Source organism: Chionomys nivalis, chromosome 2 (genome assembly GCF_950005125.1).
Source record: "Chionomys nivalis chromosome 2, mChiNiv1.1, whole genome shotgun sequence".
Classification (NCBI taxonomy): domain Eukaryota; kingdom Metazoa; phylum Chordata; class Mammalia; order Rodentia; family Cricetidae; genus Chionomys; species Chionomys nivalis.
This window is the reverse complement of record NC_080087.1, coordinates 5,848,669-5,872,091: the sequence shown is the minus strand read 5'-3', so window position 1 is coordinate 5,872,091 and position 23,423 is coordinate 5,848,669. Positions and strand designations below refer to the sequence as shown.

At 49.4% G+C, this 23,423-nt stretch overlaps 1 protein-coding gene across 1 annotated transcript in view; it reads right to left on the bottom strand.

Moving 5' to 3' along the window:
* Unc93a (unc-93 homolog A) overlaps positions 1-7,130 on the bottom strand; it is a 31,202-nt gene extending 24,072 nt beyond the window's left edge. The window contains exon 1 of the mRNA XM_057762394.1: positions 7,019-7,130. The gene's annotated coding sequence lies outside the window, so the exon portion shown is untranslated. The remainder of the gene's footprint in view (positions 1-7,018) is intronic.
* Positions 7,131-23,423: the final 16,293 nt, after the last annotated feature.

Here is a 23,423-nt window from a genome sequence, read left to right as displayed (position 1 = left end):
ATCTCTGATCTTTCAGCTGTTACCCCAATATTTGAGTCCCAATTTTTTTATTGATGAAGACTAATTAGGTTTATGCTCTGCCTACTCCCCTGTTGTGGCAGCAGTGCCCGGCTAACCAGAGCCCAGGATCCACTCCCACACCAAGCAAGACACCAGGCTCTGCTCTAGACAGCTGTGCAGCATGCCTGTACACAGCGCCTTTTGTTTCCTGCATGTCTCCTTCTCTCTCCAGTGCTGTAGACAGGGCTCCCCCTCTGCATCTAGCCACAGATACTTCCCGGGGTCACAGATACTTCCCGGGGTCCTTCCTGGGGTCACAGATACTTCCCGGGGTCACATATACTTCCTGGGGTCACATATACTTCCCGGGGTCCTTCCTGGGGTCACAGATACTTCCCGGGGTCAAAGATACTTCCTGGGATCCTTCCCGGGGTCACAGATACTTCCCAGGGTCACAGATACTTCCCAGGGTCACAGATTCTTCCCGGGGTCACAGATACTTTCCAGGGTCACAGATACTTCCTGGGGTCACAAATACTTCCTGGGGTCACAGATACTTCCCCAGGACCCTGCACCAGGTATTACTGGAAACCTGGAGCTGGCTGCTGTCAGTATGCCCAGAAGCCTGTGTGCTCACGGGGCAAAGGGTCAGAGAAGAAAACAGATACAAACAAAACAACCAAGCCAATGTCGAAGTCAATCAAACAAACTCACATGACTATAGGAGCTGGACTCAAGGGAAAGCAGTCAACAGAACTTAGGGAAGGAGACACACATCAACATCCACAAGGACAGAGGTGTAAACACCATCACCATGGCAGCTCTGACCCACAAATGCCCACGGGAGCAGTCTCTGCCATCGGGAAGGGAAAGCCAGTCCAGCAAGGTCTCAGTGAAGAAGGCAGCTCACCATGTGCGTAATAAACAGCAAGTGCCCTGAAGGCCAAAACTGGACAGCTGAGAGATCTTTTCCTAGTCAGTCCTCAGCACGCAGACACGGTGCACACAAGTGGCACCTGTGTGTGTCCAGCACATTCTTGTAATGGATTGCTCCGCCCCCGCTAGCAAAGTGGTCATAAGTTATCCTGGGAAAGCTCAGAGCGCAAGCTTCAGCCTTGCTCCCACGACATATGCTCACCCCTAAACCTGGTACTCTGTCCCCATGCTAGACAAACGTTATCCTAAGTCTGTTTACCTAGCTTTGTGGCCTACTTGCTTCCAGCTGTTACCTGGAGTTACAGACAGTTGTAAGCCACTGTGTGGGAGCTGGGACTAGAACCCAGATCTTCTGGAAGAACAGCAACTGCTCTTAGCCACTGAGCCACCTCTCCAGCCCCACAGTCTTTATAAATGGCCTTAATAATATTGGGTTACTGGCATGTGACTTCTTCAGTCTTGGAGAATGTAGGAGCATCAATGTGGTTTCCAGGTTAAACACCCCCCCCCACACACACACACACAAGACAGGGTTTCTTTGTGCAACTCTGGCTGTCCTGGAACTCACTCTGTAGACCAGGCTGGCCTGAAACTCACAGAAATCCACCTGCCTCCGCCTCCAGAGTGCTGGGATTAAGTGTGTGCTCCACCACCACCCGGCTTCAAGGTTACATTTTTAATGCACTATTCAGACCTTTTGTCTTTTCCTATGTGCACTGGAGTTTGTTTCTGTGTCAGCCAATGGCAAAGCCTGTTTGTAAAGCGCCACTATGCTGGCCGTGGTCAGACCAGAAACTACCGAACCAGTCATAGGAAAGGTCTGCGGGTAGACTCCAGAAATGGGAAAACTACCCATTGTTATTAAGGCCCTTTATAAAGACTGTGGGGCTGGAGAGATGGTTCAGTGGCTAAGAGCAGTTGCTCCTCTTCCAGAGGATCTGGGTTTAATTCCCAGCTCACACATAGTGGCTTATGACTGCCTGTAACTCCATTCTCAAAGGATCCAGTGCCCTCTTCTAGCCTGCTTGGGTACCAAGTATGTACACGGTACACAGACATACGTGTAGGCAAAGCACTCACACACACAAAATCAACAGGAAAATATATTACTTGGCTTGAAAAGCATAGGAAAAGCTCATTCTCATGAAAAAATTACATAGGTATATATGTATGTACGCATGAATATTGGTGCAGGATATTCGATCAAACTGTGAGCCCCGAGGTTGCACTATTTACTAGAAAATCCTGTTTCTAGTTGTGGTGTGGTTTAGTCCTAGCACACACCTTTAAGCTAAGAGCTTTCTGCTTGAATATTGTAAACAGGACTTTTAAAAAGGCAACCATAGGCGGAGCAAGCAACCAGTTGACAGGAAGTGAAGATAGATAGACTGATCAAGACAAAAACCATAGAGAGTAAGAGGGAGACAGGAGGATGGATAGAGAGACACACAGGAGTAGAAGGGAGGGACAGTGCGTTTGAGGAGAGTTTTTGAGGCGGTGTAGAAGATGTCAGCTGAGGAGGAAGGTCAACTGGGTGTTGTCTCTGCCTCTCTGAGCTGGCAGGCTTTCACCCCAGCATCTGGCTCCCGAGTCTTTACTGATAAAATCAAGCAATGGAGATGCTGTTAAAAACAACAGAATACCTTGTAAAAAGTGCTTCTGTGAGACACATCACATTCTGTATTCAGCGTATATAGGTGCGCATGTCTGTGTGTGCATACTGTGTGCACACACCTACATACAGAGTTTCGGGTTTGGTTTTTCCAGCTCTCCTCTGGGCAACTGAACTTACGTTCTATTCTATTTGCTAAGCCTACATACTATTGTATTCTTTTAGAAGATCATCTAATTTTCCCAAGAAAAGTATTCCCAAGGGAACCATACTTCCAACAGTCAATTTTCTTAGGAGGAACTCTGCAAAACAGACCAGACACCCACTGAGTGTGAGAAATCCTCTTCTGCAATGGTCTGCTGGGGTCAGCCAGGGTCATGCGGTAGGTGCCAAGTCCAGCTTCTTTCCAACCATCTTACATAGATCAAGTCACAAGAGTTGCCTTATTTTCAGGGGTCACCTGTGTTCACAATCTCTGTTCGGCTTCCTGAAGGCATCTGTCCACCCCATGCCCAGGGACTTATCCGGACATTGGAAGGAGTATACCACGACATGTACAGACATGTAGAAGGTGGGAAGAAGCAGCCTGTGCTGCCTGGGTCTTTCCCTACACGGCTCCCCTTCCTACAGGTCCCCTGGGTCATTCCCTAAGTGCACGTGGATGGGAAACACTTTTGGTTGGGCTATTTACTTTGATCTAAAAGGAAACCCCAAGCCCATTCCAGACCCCAGTGACCCCTAGAAGACAGCTATGCAGATTGTCACAGCTCACCTGGTATGTGTCTCTGAATTCTGTGCCTTAGGTATTAGCCTGTCCCCAAACTAAGTCAGACCCAACCTCCCAAAGACCTGCCAGACCCCTCCTCCCAACCTAGACCTGTGGCTCAGGGGCTGCCAGCAAGACAGCCATCAACTGCTTCCTCCAAGGCAAAGGAACACACACCTGGTCATACCTGCCCATCCCTTTTGATCTGTCCCTCTTCGGTGGTACTGCCTAGCAGGGTCCCAAGGCTGAGATGGCCTGGTAAGGGTAGGGAGGCTGGCACCGCTCAGCTGAGGGAGAAGTCAGGCTGATGTAGCAGGGCACTGAGAGCGGGCAGGATTATGACTCACAAGGGGGCCAGGAGCTGTGCACTCACAGCCAGGGCTGTGGGAGGGGCTGGCCCTCAGCCAGGGTGTCAGCCTCTGAGGCTGGGCAGCTCCTCCATGGTGATGTCAGAGCCCCCAGGTAAGACACACCCCCTAGTGTAAAATTTATGGCCCATTTTCAGGGCTTTGAAGCCCATCCAAGAATCACAGAGAAGCAGGAGGCACCAGGCCCCTGGCTTCCTGAGCCAGCAGCTGGCACCTGCTCACCTGGACACTTCAGTCTATTTTAGGGTTGAAGTACAATATACTGTGTGCCTTGCGCTACCTAGAACAAAAGGGGAAAAGATTCCAAGCCCTCCGAGGATGGTGGATTTGGGGTGGGACATACGTTGGACATGCAGGGAAAACTGTAGCCCCTGAAGATTCAGCCAATGAGGCATCCAGGGAGCAGAGAAATATGATTTTAAAGAAACTATTTTATACCGAATTGGCATACCAGGCATTTTATGCTTCTTGTCCTGAACTCTGTAAAACCCAAAAAATAAATCTACCTGGCTTGGACTACTCAGTGTCCAGGGCTTTTCTCATGAAGTGGGGATCATTTCTCACACCAACGCTGGATAGAGAGCCGGTGGCTTTACCAGGCAGGAGTCCTGTGGACTCAGTCATGTGACCTCAAGAAGTTAGATGGAACTTTTATCTTAAGTTTGTAGCTGGTATTGATGAGAACATCTCTGTGGCCCAATAAATCATTGCCCTTCCCAAGCAGACCTTGTAAGTCTGCTTTGGGAAACAAAATGAGAGCAGGGCTCAAAATGCAGGTGGGCACCTAGCCCCGTGAGCCGGCCATTTATCTCTATGCCGCTCTCGCCCATGCTCAGCCTGTTTTCAAATGTCGCCAGCCTTCCCGGCCCTGCAGTTCTTTGTCGGAGCTCCCGGACTCATTGCCCCTCTTTACTGAGCACCTGTCGTGGGTTAGTCACTGTGGCTGAGGGGTCTGGGGAGCTGAATGTCACCCACCCTTGCGGTCCACAGGGAAATGTGCAAAAGGGCCGATGTTGAAGGCACAGAGCAACCTTCTCCCGGTTCTGGCGGAAGGAACAGGGGGTTGAAATGCCTGTGCGCTTATCTTGAAATCTCCTTCGACAGCAAGTGCTCCCAACAGTCCTGGAGACTTGCTCTGCAAGACAGCCCAGACTAGGAAGTAGTCAACGGGGCCTGTGGCTGAGCTGGTTGGGCTGGGGCTGAGGAGCAGAGTGGCCAAGAGTTGACTTGTAGAAGACAAAGACTCCATTAAGGTAGCAGAGATCTGAGGCATTTGTAATCCAGTCCTCCTGTTCCTTTGTGCTTGTAAGTGGAGAACAAACCCAAGCCCACTGTGTGTGTGTGTGTTCATGTGCGTGTGTGTGAATGTGTGTGTGTTTGGGCACGCATGTGTGTGAGTGTGCGTGTGTGTGTGTGCCTGTCTGCCTTCCTGCCCACATGTGCCTGCGTGCACCTCAATGTCTCAGTGCAGAGGAAACGGGCTGAGCACACATGGCTTGTGTCCTAACACCAGTGGTCCTAGGTGTCCCTCCACCTGGTCTCTTTCTCCCATCTTTCATCCACCCTTCATTTCATGTGTCAGATTTACTCCTTTGCTGATGTCTGAGAGGCAAGAGAACCCAAAGCTGAGAGGAAAACCTGTCCTTGAACATCACTACGCTTCTACCCATAGCCCACTCTGACATCTATCGCACATAGCGATGGTCGTGAGCTCACCCTACATCTCCACTCTCTCCCTTCTGTCGCTCAGGTGGGACTCAGTACCCGTGTGTTCTCCCGCCATCTCAGGCTCACAGGAAGTCCCTAACTCACTAGGGACAGGGTCACACACCAGTCCCTTTCCTCATAGCTGGCAGGGTTGGTCGGTGAGATTAGAACCATTCTACCTCTGGAAGTAGCAGGAAGTAGGTAGTAGGAGAGGAGAAGAGCGTATCCTGGTCAGCGGGTGCGCTGAGCCGTCCCCCCTGTTCTAACTCACCCTCTGCACCCTGCCCCCTTTCTCCTGCAGACTGAAGACCTTTAGAGGTCAAAAGCCAAGCTCTGACGTTCTCAGTGTCCACACACACGGAGATCTGATGCCAGGCCATTCCCATTCAGGGTCCGCTCTAACTTGGTGATTCTCGACCTTCCTAATGCTGTGACCCTTTAATACAGTTCCTCATGTTGTGGCGACCCCCAGTCATAAAAGTATTTCTTTGATACTTCGTAACCGTGATTTTGCTACCGCTATGAGTCATAATGTAAATATCTGATATGCAGGATATCCATCTGAGATCCCCAGGAGGTCACAACCCACTGGTCGGGTTGAACAGATCAGTCACCTGACAGGCTGACTTGCCTGTAATATCCTGCACATATCACATGGGACTCTGAGAGACAATGGTGAGCTTTCTAAATCGTAACGAGAAGGTAGAGAATCAGCCCCAGCTCCGGCAGGGAAAGTCCCCTGGGTGTCCCCGACTCCCTAGCCCTAAGAGGACCAGGTCGTAGTGTTTTGTGGAACACCTGCCCCCCTACATACCTCCCTCCAGATCCTAGAGCTCACCTGGAAGCTTCTTCAGGGCCAGGCACACTGGGACATTGTTCTGGTGCTGGGTGACTACTGCCCGCTGTCCAAGTTCACTTTATCTTTGATCAGGGCCTGGTCAATGGGAACCTAAGACCTAAGGCTAGAGAGGCCCTGGGTGGAAGCCTGGGTGTGACCTTCACGGCTCCTCCTAGGAAATGACCTCCCCAGGTTCCTCTCAGTAACCACAGGAATCTCCTCTTCAATCTCCTGACCTCCGCTGATCACTCTCAGGCTCTGGGCTGTGGAGGAGAATTCAGGCTTTGTCCACTGGTAAACATAACCAGGACCAGCTTTCCTCTAAATCACCGCTGGATCTTCCGAACAATAAAGTGTTTACCGCGCCCAGTTCTACCCTTCAACCAAAAGTTCCTGAACACTGACACGCTCCAAAGCAAAATTCTCGAGAAAGAGTGAATGAGGCAGGTCAGGGTCCCTGTGAGCCAGCTACATACGGAAGCCACGACAGACAGGGTTCAAAGCGTAGCCACATGACGCCAGGCCCACCACCTTGTGGACGGGACAGGCTAGAGGAAGGAAGGCACCTGTACCCAGGCACCAGGGCTGCAGGGTGGGGAAAGTCCACCATGTCAAGCTCCTTCCAGGTGGGGTCAGAGGGTGAGGCTTCCCTCCCCAGGAGCCGAACTCCGTACCCCCATGAAGCTCAGTACTCTGTCACACTCAGTGCTAATATCACATCGTCCAGCGCGCCCAGAGACACACTCATTTCAGAGACTTCGGTCAGAAGCCCGTGTTGGTTCATCCATTACCTGAAACCAGTTGCATTTCTGGGGTCACATTGGCAGAATGTCTTCCAAAGCCATAAAATACAAAATCTGTATCATATTGGGCTTCCACTGGGGACGCTGGGCACAAGCTGCCGTCGCAATTGGTCTGTTATTTGGGCTTCTCTGTGGGATCCTTGTTTCCCTGCGTTGACCTACTTCCCTGAATGCTCTTTAGAAGGGCACACTGGCATTTTTCTGAGTGCCAGCGTTGTGGCCAGGGACCAGAGCCAATGCTAGGGATCAGCTTGGTCTTCGGTCTCATGGACTTCTCATCTGGTGGAAGGTGGCGTTACCATAGTCTTGTTTTGGCATTCCTTCCCAAGTGGCTTACAAGTTTAGTTGTTCCTGCAGAGGGCTCTGAAGCTGGTCTGGAGAGCTGGTGTCTGAGTTAAAACTTGAGGGCATTTTCCAAGCAACAGAAGCAATTGAGCCTGGGACCTACTGCAAGCCAGGATGGAGGCTGGAGGCAGACAGGGAGTCAGATGGAGAGACTAGAGAATCAGCAGCCTGAGGTAGAAGCCTGGTGAAGCAAGGAGGAGTTTGCACGTCACTGACCTTTGCAGACAGGCAGAAGTCAAGATTGCATTTTGTGCTATTGACCTCTGTTTGTCTCACAGACACACTCACAGACAGGTTTGTTTTTACTTTTAATAGAAGTCAAATTAGTCTCTACCTCCCCTTTATTTGCATTTTAATTTATTAAAGTTCTTTGCCGTATTTGGATGTGATGCGGGTCGACCTCCTTTTCTGTGGTGCTGTGTGGCTACCACACTGCACGGCGCTAACATAGTTTACCTTGTAGCCAGCCCACTCCCGGTCACCATGCTGCCTCTGGAAGCGGACACAATCCTGTGCCATTTTTACAATGTGCATGTAGCTTAGAAGAGGCTTACAGCCAGGGGACCCCTGAGTGAGTACCTGTGAGGTGCAGACTCTGAGCCGCTGACCTCAAGGCTGCTCTGCCTCCCTCCTAGCTCACAGCACAGGTCTGCTCCCCACGTGCTCCTCTACATCTCTGCAGCCCACACAGCTCCTCCCAGAGCCTAGGTGCTCCCCAGAGCTCCTCATAGCTCCCCACGTGCTCTCTGCAGTTCCTAGCACTACCCACTCACAGATCTTGGCTGTCTGCCTACTGGTTGGAAGACAAAGCATATTGTGTTAGATTTTATTATTGTTGCTACTGTGTATGTGTGTGGTATATGTGTTGTGTGTGTGTGGTATGTGTGTATGGTATGTGGTGTGTGTGGTGTGTGTGTGGTGTGGTACATATGTGTGTGTATGGTGTGTGGTATATGTGTGTGGTTTGTGTGGTGTGGTGTGGTGTGGTATATATGTGTGGGTGTGTGGTGTGCAGCTATATACATATGTTTATGGAGGCCAGAGGTCTCTGTCAGGTGTCTTGCTCTATTCTCCCTGTTATTTTTTCAGGCAGGGTCTCTCACTAAACCTGAAGCTCACTGGATAGGCTGGCTGGACAACAAGCCACAATGATCCTCCTGTCTCTGGCTCCCAGCACTGGAATTACAGGACAGCTTCTGTGCCAAGTTTTTTGATAGGACTTTTGGGGATCTGAACTCGGGTCCTATAATTGCATGGCAAGTATTTTACCACTGAAGCTGTCTCCCCATTTTTCTTAACTTTAAAGTCTTTGATCAACATGGAAATTCTGTTGTGCCAGAATCAAAAAAATTGTTCGGAAATGTCTTTGTTCTGGGTTTTTTTTTTTCTTTTTGGTTGTTGTTTTGGTTTGGTGTTGACTTTGGTTTGATTTGGTTTTGGTTTTTCGAGACAGGGTTTCTCTGTAGCTTTGGAACCTGTCCTGGAACTCATTCTGTAGACCATGATGGTCTCAAACTCACAGAGATCCACCTGCCTTTGCCTCCCAAGTGGTGGGATTAAAGGTGTGCGCCACCACCGCCCAGAGATTGGAAATGTTTTTATGTCACAGTGCTGTTATGGTTTAAATAAAATGCTGCAGGTCCCCGAGTGGTGGCAGTGGGCAGAGGGTCCTGAGACCACAGCAGGCCACAAAAATAGAGGACGTTCTTCAAGGCCTGCAGTGTTCACCGCCAGCTCACACCCCGCCTACAGAGGGGAGGTGTAACAGCTTTTCACGTTTTTGGCTATGGTATAAACCCTCACTCCACCAGTGTCTCGTCGGCCCCACTGGCTCCACTTTTGCTCAAACTGTTCCTGCCACCGCTACGGCTGCCTACAAGATTGGTCGGATCCACGAGGAGGCTGTTTTCAGTTCCAGCCTTCTGCTCCCTGCCGCGGCTTGTGGCATGGCTGCTTGTGGCATGGCGGCTTGGCAACAGGGCGGATCATGCCTCTAGGTCTCTCTTTCAGACAACACGTAACCGCTGCCATTTTGACTGGGGTCAGGTGACCTTGCCATCATCTTAACTGAGGTCAGGTGACTTCGCTGCCATCTTAACTGAGAGCCAGATCAGGTAACCAAGTCCTACCATGTTTACTGAGGTATTCCCTGCCTGGTTCCCCATGTTAACTCTGTTACATAGGTGACTTACCACCATCTTAACTGACTACTCCAGGCCACCGCAATCTGGGAGCACAGTGGGGTCTTTTATAAACAAACATCAGGTGGGGGAGATTTAAAAATCTGCATATACGTTTTACAAGATGAGAAGATCAAAGTTGGGGGAGATTTATTGAAGCTTGGCCCTTGGTAGTCTAGCTGCCTTTGATAGAAATAAAACGCAAAATACTGTTTCTCACAGTGATGCACACCTTTAATCCCAGCACTCAGGAGGCTGAGGCAGGTGGATCCTGGTAGGTGCCAATAGCCGAGTCAGTCTACATAGTAAGTTCCAGGCCAGTCAGGGTGACACAGTGAGATAGCACACGCACAAACACGCACATGCACACACAGAAGCGGGAGAGAGGAAGTGGGGGGGGGCAAAGCCAGCAAGCAGGGATCCTCCGCCTTTTAGGCTTAGTTCCTTCCCTGATTTCCCATGGAAGTATAAGCTGAGAAAAACTCCTTCTTCCCTGCCAGGATGGGGGAGTGGGGAGTGGGGTAGGGGTGCGGGTGGAGGGTTCAGGTCCCAAAGAGAATGTGTGGAGTGGGGGCTGACAGGATCTGAGGGTGAATCAGGATGGCTGCCAGCAGTGTTTGTTTAATTGATAAAAGATTCTACTTTTTCTACTCTGTAGTTGCACATGGGTTAAATGGGAGTCAGGGAGCTTGTGAACTGGGGTGTGGCTTCAGGTCAGGGGTTGAGGAGTCTAGCATTGACCTTGACAATAGGCACCAGTGTTAAAGGCAGGGCCTTAAGTTCCTCCCAAGGGAATGAATGGAGACCCTTGTTTATCTAAATGCCTGACCTTGGGAGAAAGACCTGCAGCGGACAGACTCTAAACTACTCTTGGTCTTACTCCGTGGACCTGCCCCCCCCCCAGAACACTCCCTAAAGGGAAGGTCCTAACGTCTTACTCTTTTCTGCCGTACCATTCTGATTGTTCTGTATTGATAAACAGAACTCTTGCCTTCACTTGCCCCAGGCTCTGCATCTGAACTGTAGGCAGGTGTTTCATCCTGGGGTGTGTGTCTAGTAAATCACTGACGTTCCTGTTCTCGGCGTAATTAGGAGAGCACAGTGAACTTCCTGGTTCCATAGTGGTAGGATTTTTTTTTCCCCAAAACATTATTTTGTTTAAAGAGGCACATTTTACATTGAGACACATTTTACATTATACACATTTTCGTCCTTTACCCAAGCCCATCCAAAATTTTCCAAAGGGAAAGGCATTAGTAGTGAGAATCATTAAAAATGAAAGTAAAAAGTTACTGGAGAAATGTGGTCCGTGATGTCAAAATGCTGGGACTTTGTCAAGCAGCAATGGTCGCCATGTGGTCCAGGACTTGGGACTTCTTTGTAGAGCAGCAATGGTCGCCAGGTGTTCTAGGCCATGTTCCCATGTTGCTGTTAGTCAGAATATTTCATAGCACTAACAGACAACAAACCAGGACAACCCCAAACCAAAACACAGCCAGACAAACAAAGGCAGTGGCCAGTCCAAAATCTGATCCATAGCTCCCCCTGAAACAGGATTTTCTGTGAGCCTGACAAGATAACACAGCCAGCCAGGGAACAAATTTAGCTTCTTCACAGTTAATCCTCCTGTGTGTCAGATAAAGGTCATCTACGGCTTCAAAACTCTAGACAAAAGATTTCCATTAAGCAGTGTTCACTAGAATTGATTAAAAGTCAGTCCTAAATCGACAGTTGGGGATCTGTCCATTCCACATGTTTGGCTTCTGGTCTATGGGTGGTCTGGGTGGTCCTGAAATAGAGCATTCTTGTTAGAACCCCTCCTTACTTACAGTTAGTCTGTTACACTTAACTGTGTTAGGAATAATAAATTGTGGAAATGCCTTACATGTTCCTCAAGGGCTTTAGTGTGTCCACTGGCCTGCCACCGTTGCCCTTGAAACCCCTCCTTATCACTGTAGGAAAGGACTAACGGCTGCCTGTGGTGCCTGTTAGCATCCCAGAGCGCTTGCTGGTCTCCAGGTTCCCTCAGTACAGCATGAACCCATCACACACTTCAGAGTTCCACGCTGGCGTCCTGGCTCTGCTCACCCAACCCCTCTCACTTCAGAAGCCTCCTTCCCCATAGCTTCTCATTCTTCCTACAACCCTGCTATTTTTTTCTGCTCTCTCTTTTTTCTTCATTTCTTGGCCTTTTTGTCTCTTTTTCTTCCCCTTGTCTTCTCCCCTTCTTTCTCCTCTCATGGTCAAGTCTAGACTGCTGGTCTTTCTCTCTCTGCTTTGGATGCTTCTCGATGCCTCTGGAGATTCTCGCCCTCAGATCTATAATATAAACCTTCTAAACAATCATGTTCCCAGTTCATACACTTTCCATCTGCCTGAGCAAGCAGTGTAAATTCCCTGTGTAAGGCTGTCCCGGCCACTCCACTTCCTGAGCAGGAAGGGAAAAGCCACAACCCACTGTAGAGATGCACCAGTGTAAAGCACCACAACCCACTTAGAGATGCACCAGTGTAAAGCAGCCTGACCATCCAGCTCCTGCCTTTCACCAGTTTGCCCATGTTTATATTTGTCAAGGGAAAAAATGAAAACAACAAACACAGGGCAGAGTGGGGATCGCTCAACGCACATTGGTGGAACAAAGAGGCTGTCGCTGGGAAGACCTCAAACACAGCTCCGGCTGGACTGCAGACTCCAACCTCCAGTGCAAGGGGACCTTGAGACTGAGCCAGACCACAGCTTCCTGAAACACCATTGGTTTCTGCTGACCTACATTTCACAGATGCTCTCCCCAAGCTCCCCAGAGAGGTGCCCCCCCACACACACACTTATAGGACAGCGTGGCTTTTTCAGTACAGCTTTACTTCTGACTATGTCATGGGATACCCACACCCCTTTGGTGGCTTAAAGCTGTGACTACTTTGTGAAAGCCCAGGATGTATCGCCAAGACTGTTAGAATCTAGGCTTTCCCAAGTCATGGTCATTATTAACCCCAAAGATATAGAATTGTTTTTTGTTCTCAGTCAGGTTGATTTCCCTGGGGGCTGACATTTCCCACAGGTGCTGTGTAACTATCCCAGGTGGCGGAGGATCTGAAGCAGCTAGTCCTAGACCCCCGGCCTGAAGCCAAGTCTTGGTCCTTCTTGCTCAGCCCTATTTTTTCAGGAAGGAAGTCTGTCTCCCTTCTCTTTGCCCTTCAAAGAGCCTGGCAAGTGGCTCTCATGCTGCTCTGGTTAAGAGGTGCAGTCTGAAGGCAGCCGGAAGAGTCAGGCTTCCAGCCAGAGTTCACCTGCTGGTGTGCCTCAAATTCATGCTAAAATCCCCACTCAGGATTTGGAAGCTCGGAGTTTGGGGAGTGTCTTGGTCGGTGTTCTGTTGCTGTGAAGAGACATCACGATCACAGCAACTCTTATAAAAGAAAGCATTTAACTGGGGCTGGCTTACAGTTTCAGAGGTCTTGCCGCTGCTCATCTTTATGAGGGGAGCATGGCAGCCTGCAGCAGACAAGGTGCTGGAGAAGCAGCTGAGAGTTCTACATCCGGATCTGAAAGCAGCAGAAAGAGAGACACAGTAGGCTCAGCCTGAGCATTTGAAGCTGCAAAGTCCTCCCCCAGGGACACACTTTCTCCAACAAGACCATACCTCCTAATCCTTTCAAATAATGCCAGTCCCTGGTGACTAGGCTTTCAATCATTCAAACCACCACAGGAAGGACATATGAAGTGGATGAAGTCTTATAAAGAGGGTCTCAGAGGGGCCGCTATGCCCTGTGAGGACACAGTGAGAAGACATTATGCAAGGCACTCAGTTGTGGTGATGGCTATGCTGTGCTAACCACAGTCAGCCAGGACAGAGTGTCTCATATCAAGAGCCCCAAGGGCCACCCGTATTTCTGCCCAGGACAAGTCTTGCTCTTAGTGACATAAGAAAATGCTCTGTGTGTGAGAGGCTGGCCAATGATGGCGTTATGTCCTTCCCAACATGACCGTCCTCACCTTACAGATTTGCTGATGTTCTTCCAAACCTCAGAGCATTTCACTTTGTCCAAATCAAAGGAAGATTCGTGGCTTGTGTCTTAAAGAGGAACACAGCATCCAAGAGCAAAGGAACACAATGTCTTCACCAGAACTGGACAAAACACACGTGAGAGTCTAGGAGCAGGAGAAGCACACGAAACGAGCGTGCTAGAGGCTGCTGTTGACAGGCTTACAGGACAACATCACACTGGACGGGGGAAGCATTTTCTCCCAAGTCTGGAAGGGGAAAGGGTGCCCACTCTTCACTCTCATTCAATGCTTGAATTCCTAGCTGGAGCCATAAAGCAAGGAAATAACAGAGATAATTAGAATAAACCTTACCATCTGCTCTTCTACCTTGGAGACCACGGAGACTTTGCCAGAGACTCAGAGATCTAATAAATACAGTCAACAAAGCAGAAGATGCAAAAAAAAATTGTCTTTCCATTCAGAAATAAAATATTCACTAGGAAAGTGAGAAAAACAATCTCTTTCTTTAACAATGTGATCAAAATAAAAGCTAGGAACAAGATTGGCCAAGGACATGGAAGACCTCTACAAGGAAGACTCCGAGGAGATAAAATGAAGATACTATACTATAGAAAGACCTCTTGTGCAGAATTAGCAGTGAAAATAGCCACATTACCAGAAGGCAATCTTCAATTTCAATGCAATCTTTTTTTTTTTTTTTTTTTTAATTTTCGAGACAGGGTTTCTCCATAGTTTTTGGTTCCTGTCCTGGAACTAGCTCTTGTAGACCAGGCTGGCCTCAAACTCACAGAGATCCGCCTGCCTCTGCCTCCCGAGTGCTGGGATTAAAGGTGTGCGCCACCACTGCCTGGCTCAATGCAATCTTCCTCAGAAGAAATGCTTCAGGGAACTAGAAATACAAAACAAAACAAAAATCAGAACAAGCCATAAAATTCAAATGAAAACACAAAGGATCCTAAATAGTCAAAGCAATCCTGTGTAAAACAGGACTATTGGAGGCAACTGAATTCCTGATTTTAAATTATGTTGTAGAGTTACCATAACCAAACCAGCACGGCATTCAGACAAAAACAGATGTGTGGACCAACCGAGTAGAAAAGAGGACCCTGAAATAAATCTACAGAGCTGGAACCATCTGATTCTTGGCAAGGATGGTAAAACCAGACATTGGAAAAGAGACAGTTTCCTCAAGTGGTTTGGAAGAAACTGAACTCACAAGGAGAAGAATGAAACTCTGTGTTCTTCCTCACCCTGTACAGCATCGACCCAAAATGGATCAAACACTTTCATTGTAAGATCTAAAGCAAACTCCTGCCAGAAAGCAGAGGGAAGCATCTCATGGCCTGCATAAACAATGACTTTCTGAGGAAGATCCGCATGGCTAAGCAAGTAATAGCGTTCATTTGCAAATGGAACTGCATGAAACTGAAAAACTTCCACACAGTAAACAAAACATTGGAGGTGAACAATAGAATCGAAGAATCCATGAGGAAGGGGTTAATGTCTAGAATGGAGAACTAAATAATTAGCTGGGTGGTAGTGGCACACATCTTTAATCCCAGCACTTGGGAGGCAGAATTAGGTGGCAGAGGAAGGTAAATCTCTGTGAGTTTGAGGCCCGCCCAGTCTACAGAGCAAGTTCCAGGACAGGCCCCAAAGCTACAGAGAAACCCTGTCTCAAAAACACCCTACCCCTGCAAAAGAACTAAATAATTAAAGACCAAAAGGACAAACCAATCAAACAACACATGGACAAACAAACTGATCAAACACTTTTCAGAAGAAGTAACACATGCATGAAGGGGTCTGGCATCTTTAGAAACTGGGGAAATGAAATCACATGATATCTGGAGTCTGCCGAGATAGCCAGTCAGAATGGCTACTACCAACGAGAAAGCCACCCAGTGTTAAGGAGGAGGTAGGGAAAGGATCGTAAACACTCTGGTGTGGGTGTAAATTAGTGGGGCCACAGTGGGGACAGCACACTGGTGTCTGACATACTGAAACATGAACCACCATCTAGTCTGGCTGTAGCGTTCTGAGAACACACCCAGAGGAGTCACGTGAGTTTTCCACAGAGACACCTAGACACCGGTACACCCATGGCTACCAGTGCTCTGTTCACACCGCCAGATTGTGGAATCAAGAATGGGCAGTGAAAATGTGTTCTAGCACAAGCGGAACTGTACTAAGCCACGGGAAGAATGAATGGTCTCTGGGGGTGTTTTGTTAAGCAAATTCAGGGAGTAGCTATCGTGTGAGGCTTATGAGAAGACATGAGTGGGACCATCAGAGGTGGGAATGGGGAAGGGAGGACGGGGAGGAGAGGGAAGAAAAGGAGGGTGGGGAGGAGGGGGAGCAAGGGGAGGAAAGGGGAGGATGGGGAGGAGCGGGAGGATGAGGAGGAAAGGGAGGACAGAGAGGACGAGAAGGAGGGGAGGAATGGAAGGATGGGGAGGAAGGTAGGAAAGGAAGGATGGCCATAAAATTCAGCATGTAGACAGCACCACTTGACAAAACAGAAGCAAAGACCTCATCCATCAAAGCCCGTAGTTCTGGGAGACTCTGAGTGCACTAACCTTGCTTTTTGACTTCTGTGGTGCTGCTTCTGGCTAAGTGTTCTTGTTAACTGAAGTGTGTCAACCCGGGATACGGATTTTGTGCTTAAAATCTCACTCTGAGAACAGCTCGGGGCTACACTGGGATCCTGAACACCCAGTGGGGTCACTGGCCAGCTAATAGAGACTTTCTATTGGTTTCAACTCACGCCTGCGTAGTCTTCTCTGGCGGCTACCCCACAACAACACATGCATGGGACTGTCATGAAATCTCTTCCTTTGTCTGTGGGGCACAAAGGTTCTTGTCCCCTCAGAGTGCTAGAAAACCAGGAACGTGAAGCACAAAGGGTACCTCCTCGAAGGGGGACTTGCCTGTTTTCTACCAAGAAGGCTGGGAGTGGATATGGTTACTGACCTGGTGACTCACTATCTGTGGAGGGAGACCTTATCTCTCTTTTACTGTAGAGGCAGACTTCACCTAAAATGTTTATCCTACACTCTCCCCTCCCAGTTAACCCATCCTTAGGGGGAGATGTCACGTGAACTTTACGGCCTGTTGACCTCTGTATATAAAAGACCACACTAGATTCTAGGCCTTCTAGCTATAGAAGCCATCCTCATGGTCAGACGCCTTGCAGAGCAGTTTTTTATGAAGTCACACCTTGAGCTTTATTGGGCACCTGGAATGGGAATGACTCTTGCCTGGGAACATTCCCCCAAATTATGTTGTCAGCATCCTGACAGTGAACCACCTGGTATCAGTCTGATCCGGGTTGACTAAGTCAATCTGACCGGGTCTTCGTTCTCACCTCTTTGCTGATGGCTTCCCTGCCTGGATACCTGTAGGGTCCCCCTCATTTGTCCACTTAATGTCATCTGTAAAGACTGAGGGATAGAGCTGCAGTACCGTGTGTGTGTGTGTGGGGGGGGGGGGATGGAATGTCGCAGGCCCTGAGGCTAGTTGTCTTATCTAGTTCCAGCTCTTGAAACAGTCATCTCTTGCCCAGCTCAGACCTGGAACTACTGCCTTGTGACTAACAGAAAAAAGATATTAACTTAGATGATCTCTAGCTTCCATTGACGCAAAAGCTCAGAGAGTACCTGGGGCCTTAGGACAGCTCCCCCCATTTCTCTGTGCCTGCCTCTGGTGTACCCTCCAATGTATTTTAAACCCGCCTTGATTTATGACTGCCTTTGTTCTATGCAGCTATAAAACTGCTCCCGTGGTGGAACATGGAATTTGGAGTACCTTAAGTCTGTGTTCCTGGGGCCATTGTCACTCCAAATGGCTCTTGAATCTACTCCTACTCCGTTTAAGATGAAAGCTGTGGTTTTAGTAGACATGTCTAAACAAATGAAGATCAGATTGGCAAACTTCTTGAGGCCAATGTGTCACAGATTTGGGGGCAGCGCATCCCACAGGTTCCAGTGTGAGGGGGGTTAGGGGGAGGGTGTAACCAGAGAAAACCACCACAGGGAAGTGTGTGTGGGTTGAACAGAAAGCCTGGGGTGGTGTGTAGGGTATGACCATGCTGGTGAGGGACACCCGGCCACATTTGTGCTGCTCTTCAGTAAGTCACCTATCCAGCTCCGACAGGTGCCATCCCCTCCCCTCTGACTGTCAGACTTCCCCGGGGCAAGATTGGTTTCAAGATTTGGGTGTGCCTGCTCTAGTTTCTCAGCCTCTGGATGACCTTGATCGTTGGAGGACCAGGGGTGAGGAGGTGGCAGGTGGCTAGCGCAACTGGCCCAACCGGAATGTCAGACAATGAGCATTCTCTGTGCCTTGCTTTTGTGCCTCTGCCCTGTGGCGGGCATCCCGGAATCTCCTGTCAGGTATCTCCCCCTTGGTTCTTCCAAGGTCCTGGACAAACCTGCTGGCTCCAACTTGGTGGTTCCTGTGGTTTGGCAATAAGAACCAGGGCCTTAGTGCCTCTCTTGAGATTAAGGGTGGCAGCGTGGGTGTGAGGAACTTTGTGTTTTCATCTAGAGATGCTCATCTCTAAGGCGCTGTCATGGTGCCTTTCCCCCCACTGCCGTGACAAATGCCTGATAGGAGCAAATTCAGGAAGATTTATTTTGAAGCACTGTTCCTGGGTACCAGCCATCATGATGGCAAAGTCATGGCATGGGCAGCTGGTCTCATTATATTTGTGGTCAGGAAGCAGAGGGTGAACAGGAATGGGGCTGACCTGTAAAACTTCAAGGCCCACCCACTTCTTCCAGCCAGGCTCCACCTCCCAAAGATTTCCTAAGTTTCCCAAACAGCATCACTAACTGGGGAACAAATGTCCAAACACAGAAGCCTGTGAAGGATGTTTCACATTCAAACCAGGCCAGGTATGGAGGCGACAGACTGCCCAGAAGCTAACCCGCTTCCTCTGTCCTTGTTGCCTGCACGCTTGGTACAACTCCTCTTTGGGACAAGGAGCCAGAGCTGAGGGAGACCCGCTACAGTTCCCAAGGCCCCACATCTGGCTGACGGTGGAGCTGGATGGAAGCCCTTCTCCAAAGGCTGCAGGTCAGCTAAGAACGCTGAAGTGAGAAAAAGTACATTTGCTAAATCCTGACCCAACCTCAGGCTAAAACTGAGGTCAGCCTGACCCTCAGGCACGGACAGTTCTTACAGGAACATTTGCTGGCCTGCATCCTTCTGCTTCTGTAACCACAGGGCTTTCTGCTCCCCATCAAGCAGAAGCACCACGGTGGTACAGCTGTGCCCTGGTCCTATTAAACATTCATGTCCTGTTCTGCTTGCCAACAGCCACCGCAGGTACGTCAACAGGATGTAGCAAACCTGTGGCTTTTACCTTTCTCCCTACTCTCTCAGCTCAGGGCCTCTGGACTTGTCACCACAAGTGTGTGCCCACAGCCGGGGTTGTGCGACTGATTCGGAAAGAGCTCATCCTGGTTTCCTTCTCTTGGGTGAGAACAGCCCGGCTACAGCAATGGCACCGGGGAAAGTGTCAGCTGTCCCCGTATCCAGGCAGCTTCATGGGTCCTCCCAGGAATCAGCTTTCCACCAAACCTCAGCATGCTGGCTAGTCTTATGTCAACTTGACACACAAACTAGAGGTATCTGGAATGAAAACGAATGTATGCCCTGCCCTGGTAATGCTGAAGCCGCGTGGGCAGCCCGCACATGGCGGGTCTGTAGAACTTGTCCATATTGGGCTTCATGGTCTAAGTTGGTGAGGAGAACTGACCAGGTCTCTTCCTCAAGAGGGTGCCAGCTCTCATTACAGATGGTTGTGAGCCACCATGTGGTTGCTGGGAATTGAACCCAGGACTTTTGGAAGAGCAGGGAGTGCTCTTAACCACTGAGCCATCTCTGCTGCCCAGAATTATCTGAAGGATGATTCAATATAGGATAATTGAGAAAGAAACCTCAGTTGAGAAAATACCTCCCTAAAATCCAGCTAGAAGGCATTTTATTGATTAGTGACTGATGGGGGCTGTGTGGTACGGTAGTCACACTGGTTATGGGGATGTCTCCACTCTTCACTGGTCATGTGACTTGGACCAGCCCTAGAAGCCCTTTAAGGTTCTTATATACTTGTAGGCTTGTGTCTGCTAGTAACAACGGAGTAACACTTGGCCACCAGGTACACATGTAAGTGCCTGGCTTGCAGTGGGGGAGTGATAAGGCGTATGTGTGCATTTATGTGCACACCCTTATATTAGCTCACTGTCACTTAGGAAATATGGTCCCAGGATCCGTTGACCTGTTTCTCCCTTTAGGAATGATTCCTGGGTGGACTCAGCATAACCCTTATGTCTTCACTAAGAGAAGAGACTGAATTTCCAGGCTGCTAGGGCCTGAACAAACCTCCGTGTCTCCTCTTTACCATGGGGACCCAGCTCTGTGGGTCCCCTGAAACCATATGTTGCACTTTGTATATCAGGGCTATATTTCCTCGGTAGGCACCCTGGCTCCCCTCTGGAGGTCATTGTGACCTGTCCCCACCTGGTTCTCCTTGCAGAGATGTGTAATTAGGGCTCTCACGGCAGAGTTCCCATCTGCCTCCAGCTGGGACAGACCCCTCATTAAAGGACTGAAGTCTGCTGTCGCTAAGTGGGGGCTGACGCATGGGTCTGTGCTCTTGTGCTCTCAGGGAGGAGGAGCAATTATAACAGAGGGGACGGTGCAACCCAGAGCTCCTTCCCTGAGTTCTTGATCCACCTCTCACAGAGATGGCCTGCATGATCCAAGACATGAGAAGCTGTGCTTAAGAGAAGAGAATTAAATATTTTTCCAGAAACATATGGTCCTGCGGCTCCCAAGATTTCGGGCTATTTAATATTGGTTGATCTGGGAAGGCATGTGCCACTGTCCTCCTGAACACCAACAATGGGGACCTAAAATTCAGGATACAAGGAGGTGCATTCGTAGGAGTAGCATCGGCCATCATGTTGAGCTGCCTTCTGCAAGGCCCTCCAGGACTTTCTCCTGGTCCTCCCCATCAGTCCAGAAAAGAGGAAGGAGAAAGAGGTCATCTGCTCCCAGTGTAGAGAGCACAGGTTTGCCTGTCCACAGGGTGTGTGTGACAGGAAATGTTGGAAGTGGTACCCTTGCAGTACCCAGAAGGAAAAGGTCTTCAGTCTGTCTGTGACTCACCCTGAACTCAAGTCCCTGCTTCTTCTTGGCCTGATTTTTCTGAATCCTGAGGCCCGATTGGTGCAGAGCAAGGACTTGCTGTAAGATGTGTGTGGACTATCCTGTGCAGCCAGGCCTATCAGAAAGAGGCTGTGCCCTTAGGAGGCTGCCTGGCAATGGTGGGAGCTGAGCTAAATGGCTACCTCATCCTCCAGTGCAGGTGGAATTGCAGGGAACTCAGGGGAAAGGATCAGGGAGCAGCTGCTTGTTGAGTGGGTGGCAGAAAGGGTAAGTTGAGGGAGCCTCTGCGCAGGAATGGACAGTGTCTTGCTTCTTCACAGGTTCTGGTTTTCCTCTAGGGATGATTTCCACATTTTGGTTGGGGATTTTGAGCTTGTGATGTCAAGAGGTCACAGACTGGAGTGGCTGGCTCCCTCTGCATGTCTGTGCTTGGAAAGCTGGTCCCAAGCCATCCTTGAGAGATGACCAACATACTTTGTTATTTTGGGAGAGTGTGTCTGAGTCTGTCTGGGCCTGACAGAATGAGGACGTCTGGAAGAGCATGTCTGTGTACAAGAGGGTGGTGGCCCAGGAGTGACGCAGGGCGTCGGAAGAAACCTGCCCTGGCACTGGGGGCTGGCAGCAGGACAGGCCTCCTGCCCCAAGGGTGGTATGTGACCCCCGTTTAGCCTGCAAAGTAAGCTCGGCATGCCGGCTGGCACTGGCACCCTGCCTCACCTCCTGAAGGCTGGAGACATCTGTGCGGCCTCTTGCTGACCCTCAGCAGCGTGGCAAGCACTGGGAACCTGGTTGGGCCACACCAAAGGCGGAAATGAGCCAAGCTGGCCCCGTCCCCATGCAGAGGAGCCTGAGCTAGAGGACTATGGAGGGTTTGACCTAGAACTGTAAGGACTGACTACCCTGTGGCAAACATCTGTTCCCGGGGCCTCTGGTCCTGTGTCTGCAGAAGCCTGGGAGGCAGCTTGGATGTTGTGCAGACAACCTCAGAGCTCAACTCTCTGGCAGAAAAAGATAAGGGAAGTAAGTTGTTGCTGGGTTAAGGCAAAGGAAGTCTCTGGTGCAGTTGCTGGCATAGAGCATATGCCGCTGGGGTCCCGCCAATCACCCCTTTCCTGCTTTCGTTTGCTTCTGGGGAATGAGGCCCATGCTCACTCTGCTCTTCCTACACAGTGGAGAGAAAGGGAAGAAGAGACTTTCAGACCTAGCCTCCGAGTTTTATCCCAGCCAAGGCCCTTTGAGGTGAATGGAATTTCAACAAGGCTCTTGGAAGCAGGAAAGACTGAAACACAGGACGTGAGTTGGATAGTGTTTCTCCAGGGACTCACCCTTACAATCCAGACCTTAGAAAAGGCCTCTGAAAGTTGTGATTACGGAAGCAAAGTCACATTGGCCTTGCCAGTGATTGGGGAGGAATCTTCTACTATCCCTCCCCGGATCTGAGGCTGTCACCACTGCAACCGTGAGCTCTGGCTTAATCCCCTGCTGGGCACAAAGAAGCCTGCTTCAGCCTTACTAAGTCTGATTCCTGCACGTAGTGTCAATCTCTTCTTTCAGAGCCATCAGCAAGGTGAGACTGACACACACAGGACATTTCCACACTCTCTTCGTGTTTTCTCCATTTAAGAATAGATTTAGCCAGGCAGTGGTGGTGCACACCTTTAATCCCAGCACTCTGGAGGCAGGGGAAGGCGGATCAATGAGTTCAAGGCCAACCTGGTCTACAGAGCAAGTTCCAGGATAGATGGGGTTACCCAGAGAAACTCTGTCTCAAAAACAAAACAAAACAAAAAAGATTTAGAGAGTTGGAAGATGCTTGAGGACCTGAACTCAGATCCCAGCGGTCCTCTAAAAGCCTGGTGTAGTGATGCCCATCCTTAACCCCTAGGCTGGCAGGTGGAGCTGGGCGGAGCTTATTGACCTGGTGCCGATCTAGATGAATTAGTGAGTTCCAAATTGAGGGAGAAACCCCATCTTGAAAAATAATGTGGACAGCAATCAATAGACACACCTGACGTCAACAGCTATCCTCTACCCTCCACAACAGCGATTTTTGATATTGCTAATGCCGCAGCCCTTTAACACAGTTCCTCATGCTGTGGTGCCCCCAGCTCTTAGATTATTTCTTTGCTACTTCATATCTATAATTTTGCTACTGTTAAGAATCATAATGTAAATATCTGATATGCAACCTCCCATGGGGGTCACGACCTATCAGGTTGAGAACCCCTGCTCCACATACACATGCACCCACATAAACACATGCACAAACCCACGTGAACAGATACACACATCCTTTACACACACAGAATATAGTTTTCCTGTTTGTTCTTGGTGCTGGAGATGGAGCTCAGGGCTTCGCTCTTGCTGAGTATATATTTGATGTAGAAGAGTCTTCTATCTATCTGTTGCTTTCATTGGTTAATTAATGAAGAAAACTGCTTGGCCTGATAGGTCAGAACATAGGTGGGTGGGGAAGACAGAACAGAATTCTGGGAGGAAGAAAGCAGAGTCAGGCAGAGGCCATGAATCTCCGGCCCGAGACGAACATGGGCTAGAATCTTGTCACTAAGCTGCAGTCACGTGGTGATATACAGATTTATTAGAAATGGGTTAATTATGATGTGAGAGTTAGCCAAGAAGAGGCTAGAGATAATGGGCCAGGCAGCAATTTAATTAATACAGATCTC